The 8480-nt window shown below is 53.1% G+C and overlaps 1 non-coding gene across 1 annotated transcript; it reads left to right on the top strand.

Annotated features, from left to right (window-relative positions):
• Positions 1-8176: 8176 nt before the first annotated feature.
• On the top strand, positions 8177-8278 carry LOC138385561 (U6 spliceosomal RNA). Its single transcript, XR_011233789.1, has one exon. It is a non-coding gene; the product is annotated as a U6 spliceosomal RNA (small nuclear RNA).
• The last annotated feature ends 202 nt before the right edge of the window (positions 8279-8480 follow it).

Genomic DNA, 8480 nt, shown 5'->3' with positions numbered 1-8480 from the left:
AGGAAGCTGGTTTGCTCAAGCCCCTGTCTTGCCGAAATGCAAATGGCTATTCCTGTAACGCGGAAGTTTCCCTGTCTCTTTTTCTTGGCTAATTGGGAGAGATGGGTCTCACCTTGGAGACCCCGCCCTGGGATCGCATTGGTAAGGCCGTGTTCGCTCTTGTTATGTTAACAATTCTTCAAAGAAATGCTTCCGGATCTTGGTCCCATTTGTTTACAATTTCCATCACAATTCTGCTGTCGTCTGCAGCTCATCTGGGGGCAACGTTCTGGGTGCCCGTCAAGTGGAAAGTTTGCTTGACTTTAACTTTCTGGTAAGAACTGTGTAAACTGAACCGAGTTAAGATGCTTGTTGTGTTGGCTGTTGTTTCTGCTGTTCCTTTTCTGTCCTTTTCAATTAGGGCACAAACAAGGTTAATTTTCCCCAGCAAATCGATGCAGATGTTCTGCCGCCGCGAGCTTCCTCTTCAACATGGTCCCGTCCTTTCTTAACGCAAGTCATCCATTCGCGCAGTGCTGGCTTCTTTGGGGCACGGCCTCCATGAACTTTCCTAAACCATCAGTGATTCTACCGTTCTTCCACCCAAGCTTCCCCACAGATTTGCTGTTTGTTCTTGCTTCAATGTTAGCAGAAATCATGGTGCTCCGATAGAGGCTCTTTTCAATCTGATGTCTTATCCTTCTTAGGGACTCAAACCACATCCTGTTCAGACATACTATAAGAAGTTAGTATGAGTTCATTTTGGTGCAAAATATTTTTGAAATCCATGCATAGTTTTTTCATACCATGCATATTCCATGAACTTTTGGAAGACCCCTGGTAGGTTGGTAGGCCGGGTTGTGTACACACCGTAGCAGAGCCGTAACCAAGGCCATGAGGGTGCAGGAAAAGGCCGGATCCAGCTGGCTTTGGGGTGTGAAGTAGGACTTCTTAGGCAAGGTGATGTTTGAGCTGGGTTTGGAAGGACAGAGAGTCACAGAGGTTTGGGGCATTCTGGGGAATGGCCTGGCAAAGGTGTGGGGTGTGGGAGAGCATGGTGTGCGCTGGGAGAGCGGACGATAACTTAGCCTGTGGTGTAGGCAGGAAGCGAAACTGACTGGAGAAGTAGCTGGTGGCCGGATTATTAATAGAAAGGCTTTGTTTGAGGGTCTTGTCATAGAATTCAGACCTTCAGATATCAGAATTTACCCTTTACATATCAGAACATATAAAACGTCTTAGGAAGAGTGTCGTGGTCTGAGTCGTGTTTCAGGAAGACGGCACTGGTGGTGGCGTGGGCAGCGGCGTAGGTTAGAGGAAGGCGGTGGCAGAGTGAGCTGGAGCAGCGGGTGCCGCGGTCCCGCCTGCGCGACAGCGAACCACACGTCCATGCCGGACCTTCCCACAGCACAGCTGAGAGCCACACAGGATGCACGGAAGACCCCCGAGTCACCAAAATAAAACTCCTTTCGTCCACCCCTCTTTCTGGGTGACGGACAGATGGACAAGTAGGTGCACGATGAGAAAGTAAGGTGACGTGGTGACGGCCATCCCGAGTCCCAGATCTTCTGACTCCGTCCTTCTCTTTAAAAGGACAAGACCATACATATTTTTTGGAAAGATTTCTAACTTTTAAAAAGTTTTTGAAAGGGTAGAACGGAAGGAGAAACGCGATTTTGTAGAACAGTTTGTTCTGTGATGATTTTATATAGTAAATATATTTTAAATATTTGGCTTCATGAATGACTTTTTAGCTCCTCGCGGTGGTTAGAGGGGCTGCCGTGTCACACGGTGTAAATTAATGTTTTGCTGCAGTATATGGTATGTCGGGATGCACATGGTGGCTGTTTTTCTTGCAGAATAAAACTCCAGGTGACCAGGCTGTGTACACGCCTGGTGGCACCAGGGAGCAGATGTCACTGTCCTCGTAGGTGTTGCCCACCCATGGCTCCTGCTACTCCAACCTGCCACAGCCCGGGTCCAAGAGCACCTTTCAGTTTGAGGCTCACGTTCCATAAATTTGCAAATTAGATTTTTCAGGTTCGACTTTCTGCTTCAGTGTAAAGAGTTTCTTTAAACTTTAAATAGTGTACTTTATTACAACCACCTCTGGATGTTGATTAATCCAAGAAATACTGCGACGGCTGTCGAGAGAAAGGGAAACAGCCTGTCAAAAGACAAAATGACAACAACTGCAGCTTACAGATCTCAGTTGGCTTAGCTGAGATTCTAGAATCGGGCGACCCTTCATTTCGAACATAGCGTAAGTGTTCCCACGGGCTGCGCAGGGCGCCGGCCCTGCAGACAGAGCGGGGCTGAGAAAGCCGGAGCAGAGACAACCGCACGCCAGGCGCTCCAGAGACACTTTTCTTACAAGGTGGGGACAGCGGACAGAACAACAGAAAAGTAACTAATTAGTTAATACCAGGTTCCCCCCGGCTACCTTCTCTGTGTGAGGATGAAAGCAGAGGGAACTTAATTATCACACCGATAGAAGATTTTAAACTGGAGTGTTTGGGAACTTGGCTGTTACCTCCCTTTCCTGATTTCTCGGAAGGTCAAACAACAACGCAGTCTGGGTTTGGCGACGTGGCCTGCAGCACGCTGGCTCCACTGGACTGTCAGCCTCTTCCGTTGGGGCCCAGTGCAGAGGCTGTGTCTGAAACAATGGCCTCCCACAATTTTTGTTTGACCAATATCTCATCTATCTGCTTTGCAGCGTGTTGCTGTTGTCTGTCATTCTCTCTGTTCCGTTGAGTTTGTGATGTATTGAAAATCCCTTCTCCATTTTTCAGTGGGGTCTTGGAGCGGGCGGAGGTGGGTGGGCATGTCAACTTTGTCACCTTTCACTGAAAACCCTGCTATCGATGTAAGCATTCGAACATTGCGCCCTTATCTTGCATCTAAGCTATCTTAACAGTAAGGATTCGAGTGTGTTTTATAAGCTAATCCAATCTAATGTGTAAAAATGACAGTGTTAACTTAAAATTTTTAAACATTTTAAATTAAGCTTTAATTTTTACTAGGAAAAAAAAGAAAACACAGTCCTATTAAAGTATTTGTGCCCAGTGGGATTAGAACTTTCGTGGCAAAATCACGTCACTTTAGGACAAAGAGACAGCCAGTGTCCCTTAGGTGTTCAGTGATGTAGCCCGCGGCCCTCCAAGTCCCCGGGCCTCGTTCTCGCTCTCACTCGTCAAGCAGGCGTCCTCGGCCTGCAGGGCCCCTGACACACGCGGGCTTGTCATGGAACATCTAGGACGGCTCTTCGTCATGCCCAGCAAGCGGTGATCCAGCCTCCACGCCTGGACGTCTTGCGGGGCTCTCTGGGATGATAGGATTCATTGAGTGCACACCTCCCTCTTCGCCGTAGGGGACACTGAGGCACAGACAGGTCGGCACTCAGGATCCCAGAGCAGCTGTGGCACCTGAGGCACAGGGAGCCCCGCAGCACCTGTCTGCAGCAACCCAGGTCCTCGATGACAAGAGCCTCTGCTAGGACAGCCCGAAAATGGAAAGGGGCCCTGCGTGTCTTTGGGGGCGTCACTGCAGACTTCGGAGAAATCTGCCAGACACCGACGGCTTCCTGACCGCACTTCACACTTCACCAAATGTCGTTCCCCAGCAGCTGCCCCCAATGGCCACCAACATGGGCAGCACTTTTGAGAAACCAAATGCAAAGGATGAACTTTGTCAAAGGACAAAGATGTGTTTCCTTTGGGATAAAAGGATACACGTACATACGTGTGCACGAGCACACATGTGCGCCTCTCCGTGTGGACAGCGTGGAGATTTGGTTGCCTATGCACAAGCCACCCCTGCAAGGAGCTTCGGGCATCCACCGGCCCTGCTTGCCTGCGGGAAGGAAATCCGGGGTCTCGGGGCTGGGGTAGGAGACTTTTTCTACCATATATTCTTTCACACTTTTTGAACTTTAAAACATGCAAATGAATTATTACATATTAAAATTTTTTAAATTGTTCCACTGAGAGAAAATTCCAAAGCATGTGAAAGAGCAAGCTCTGAGCCCCTTGTCTTCAGAACCTCTGCGTCAGAACCTCTCGCACCTGAAGTCCTGCCGTCAGTTCGAGTCTCCTCGCTCGGGCTGCGGGCTGGGACCCAGCTAGCTCGACGGGAGGGCAGACCCCCAGGCCGTGCCTCTGGGGCCCTGCTGAGGGAGCAGGCAGAGGGCACTGCCCCTGTCTCCCAGCCTCTGCCCCGAGACCCCACTCCCCACGGGCCCTGTCCGCTCTGCAAGGCCGGACCTGCGGCAGGGCCAAAGTCTGCCTCCGTGGAGCAAGCCCTGGAATCTCAGAAATGTCCTGCGGTCGGGCCTGAGCCTTGCCAGTGACTCAGCAGAAAGGACCCAGCCCAGGCCCCGCCGCGGACAGGCCAGCTCCGATCTGGGGGTGCAGCCTCCACACCCAGAGCCAAGGCCTGTGGGAATCTGGGCCCAGCGGGCGAGTGGCCACCGTCCAGGCCCCGTGTCCTGGTGGCATCCAGGCCTGGCAGGGTTAGCTGCCCGGGGAGCTCCTGCACAGGGCCACAGCCCAGCTCCAGGCCCAGCTGTGCCCTGACCCCGTGGCTGGCCTCTGGGCCCCAGTTCCGCCATCCACAGGAGAAGGAAGACTGCAGGTAACCAGGAAGCCCAGTCATTCTGTCCCACAGGTGGCCACAGGCAGCCACTGAGCCTGGAACCCCAGACTCTCCTCCATAACATGGGGACAGTAAGCCTTGCCCTTAGGCATCCTTCTGAGGGGCAAATAGACAGCTTAGAGTCCCCAAGACGTCAGCCACTCGGGGCACCTTGGGCTTCTCTGAGTACAACTTATTTCATTATTGACCTGATACTGCCAATATGTGTATTTTCTCTTTCTTTCTTTCTTTCTCTTTTTCTTTTCTTTTCTTTTTTTTTTTTTTCTGGAGACAGTATCTTGCTCTGTCACCCAAGGCTAGAGTGTAATGGTGTCATCAGAGCTCACTGTAGCCTCAAACTCCTGGGCTCAAGCAGTCCTCCTGCCTCAGCCTCCTGAGTAGCTGGGACTACAGGTGCACACCACCACACATGCCCGGCTAATTTTTCTATTTTTAGTAGAGACAGGGTCTTGCTCTTGCTCAGGCTGGTCTCGAACTCCTGAGCTCAAGTGATCCTTCTGCCTCGGCTTCCCAGAGTGCTAGGATTATAGGTGTGAGCCACTGTGCCCAGCCTATTTTCATAAATATATGTATTTTTAGAGGTTATTTGATAGCCCTGCTGTACGTGTGAGTCAATGTTACTTACCATAAATAGATTCCGCATTAAAATTCATCCTTCACAATAGCATTAAAATTCAGCCGTCCACGTCCCACCCAAAGCCAGCTCACACACCTGCACGTTCTGGGCCGCCGGGAGAGGGACGTGAGTGACCAGGTGTGTGTGCCACGACGGTAGAAAGACAGGCGGGGGGCAGGGTTTGCACGTCAGCTGTGCAAACCTGTGTCAGGGTTCGCTCGGGACTGCCTTTCTCGGTAGGCCATTTTCCAGATTCCGCTTAAAGTCAGCAAAAGCAATGAGGAGTTGTCACCGCACACCTTCACGCGTTGCCGTCTGCCTTTACGTTCACAAAATGTGTGTTAAAATGGGAAGCCCAGGTGCTGGGGAGGCCGCGGAGAGACCTGCGTTCGCTCGCATGGTAAGCAGGCCAAGGCGCGTGTCCGCGCCGGTGATTATTAGTATGTGATCTTGGTGGCCAGTGTGCCCCAGGCTGGGCCACATGGCCAACAAGACAGACATCCATACCACACACCCAGGGCCATGGGCACACACACGGCCCCAGAGCTCACAATCCCACGTCTGAACACCTGTCCCAAGGAAGCATCCACCCCCTCACTCCTCACGTAAAGAGACCCCCGCCGAGACTCAGGCATCCTCGCCCTGCTATTGCGAGTGCCCCCGTGGTCACCTGCCCCAGCCCACTGAAATGCCTGCGTTGTTTGGCCAGTCAAGCTCCCCGCTCAGGGGCCGGCTGCTTCCTCGAAGCATCTCCCCGACCCTGGCACCTGCGTGTCCCTCCCTCCCTGCCCAGGGGCCCCCTGCAGAGAGGCTGCGCGTTCTCCTCCTGAGCACCTCCCGCCGACTGGCAGGGCCCGTGCTGTCCATTTGGCCACTGCTGCTGTCCCTGGACTGCAGGATGTCGGCGCCCAACGTCAGGGACCTGCTCTGTTCACTCCAGCATCCCCGGTGCTCGGCCGACGTTGCTGAATGAATGAGTGATGCCAATGATGGAAACAATCCAAAGGTGTAAACAAGTCGGGGTGCAGACACATGAGGAATCTCTAAGAGGGAAAACAAGGCTGTGGAAATGTACCTGGGATCATTAATTAAATCATGTAAACGAGTTTGTGGCCAGGTGCCAGCACCGCGCACGGGTAAGGGGCGGTGGCTTGATCCGTGGGCGAGAGAGGACAGTGGACACATTTTCTCTCCCCCTCGCTGAGATCTGAACAGGCCAAGGTGAGACTGTCCACACGACACAGCCATAAAATAAAACAGACCCGCCCGGTGGCTGCCTGGTCTGCCCGTGCTGGCGTGAGGGCTGGGCCGGCCGGGCCTGTCTCTGGTCAGCCGCTGTCGGCAGGACCCGGCCGGTGGCCTGCTGTGTGTCTCTCTGTCCCGGGTCCCAGCCGCGTCTGTCTCTCCGTGGTGCGTGGCTCCCCGGCCGGTCAATGCCCCAGTATTTCTCTGGCTGGATGTCATCCAAACAAAGCATTTTCCATTTCCAACCAGGTCTCCCAGCGTGGGCGCCTGCCTTGGAGGTGGCTGCCCGGGCCGGGCGAGGTGGAGGTTGTGGGGAGGGGACTGCCGGTTCTGTCTGCGAGCTGGAAGCAGGGTGGGGGCGTGCGGGAACCCTGGGCTCAGCCCTGGGGGCGCCTTCTAACAGAGGCACCACGTGGGACCCGGCCACAGAGTGACGACGCAAGGGTCCTTCAGGGGTAACTGCTGTCACCCGTGGTCAGGAGCGAAAGCAGAGAGTGGGGTCCGGGGCAGACGGAAGGTACCACCCTCCCTTGGCCAAGAGCATGCACACAAGCTCCGCGTGTCCTCGCGGTGACACTGGGGACGGCACCTTTGCAGCAATATTGTGAGGCCCCCCCCAAAAAATAGCAAGTGGGTGTCAGACCCACACTGGGACTCAATGGCTCCTTAGAGAATCACTGTTGTCATCATCGGCTCCATGCGGGAACCGCTGGATACTGTTTTCCTCTTTTTTAATTACGAACATTGTTTCTGACGGGCAAATCTGACTGTGCGCATCGTGGGGCACGATGTGATGCTTTGCTCTATGTGAGAGGGACGGGTGTGCCGATTAGCTTGATGTGATCACCCCACATTGTGTCCTGTGTCTGAACGTCACGGTGTGCCCCACGGGATACCCGAGTCTCGTCCCCTGACGCCGGGCTTTGGGCCGAGAGGGAGGAACGGGGCGGTCCTCTCTGCAGACAGAGTTCTCCTGGCAGCTGTTTCTCACCCTCAGAGTGTCTCTGCGTTCCGGAGGCAACGTGGGGAGGTTGCGGAGAGTCCTTCAAGGGCCCGACTGCCCTGACCTGAAGGTCTTGGCACCTCCTTGGAGTTGAGGGAATCTACTGACTTAACGTCCACACCAAAACCTGTGCGTGAGTGTATGTAGCCGCTGTACTCGTAATGCCCCCAGACTGGACGCCACCCAAATGCCTTCCAGCTGTGAACTGTGAGCAAGCCGTGGTAAATCCACTCAGTGGAATACTACTCAGCCATGAAAAGGAACAACCAATACCCACGATCCCCAAATGCATGGTGCCAAGGGAAAAGCCAGACGCCAAGGCTACGCACTGTGCGATTCTACCACACGATGTTCTGGAAAGGGGAGGACTGCGGGGGCAGGAAACAAATCTGTGTTTCCCAGGAGCTGGGGAAGGAGAGTTCAGCCGCAGAGGCGCAGCGTGAGCGGATTTTGTGGTGAGGGGGCTGTTCTGTCTCTTCACTGCGGTGGTGGTTACACAACTGTGTTTATCAAGCTCACATAACTGGGCAAATTAATAATAACTGGGCTCACATAAATGGACAAATTTTACTGTATGTAAATTTTATTCTAATAAAAATGTTCAAAACGGGCTGCTATATTTTTGAATGATAGTGTGCACATACATTTGTTGACGTAGAAAAAGGTCCGTGCCCTGCTTGCTTCGGCAGCACACATACTGCAATTGGAACGATACAGAGAAGGGTAGCCGGGCCCTGCACAGGGGTGATGTGCACATGCGTGAAGCAGTCCATGTTTTTAAAAATTAAAAAAAAAAAAGAAAAAGAAAAAGGTCCGCGTAAAAACATCTGTCTCAGGAGTTTTGTTGCAAGTGACAGAAACCCCCACCCTTCAGCAGAACTGGGATCGTACTGACTCGTGTAAATGGATGGCCCAGCTGTAGACTTCGGGCTCCACACAGCCAGGGGGTGACAGTGATGTCATCAAGACACGTCTCTTTCC

The sequence above is a fragment of the Eulemur rufifrons genome, chromosome 6 (genome assembly GCF_041146395.1).
Source record: "Eulemur rufifrons isolate Redbay chromosome 6, OSU_ERuf_1, whole genome shotgun sequence".
NCBI lineage: Eukaryota > Metazoa > Chordata > Mammalia > Primates > Lemuridae > Eulemur > Eulemur rufifrons.
This window is presented reverse-complemented; position numbering and strand designations above follow the sequence as displayed.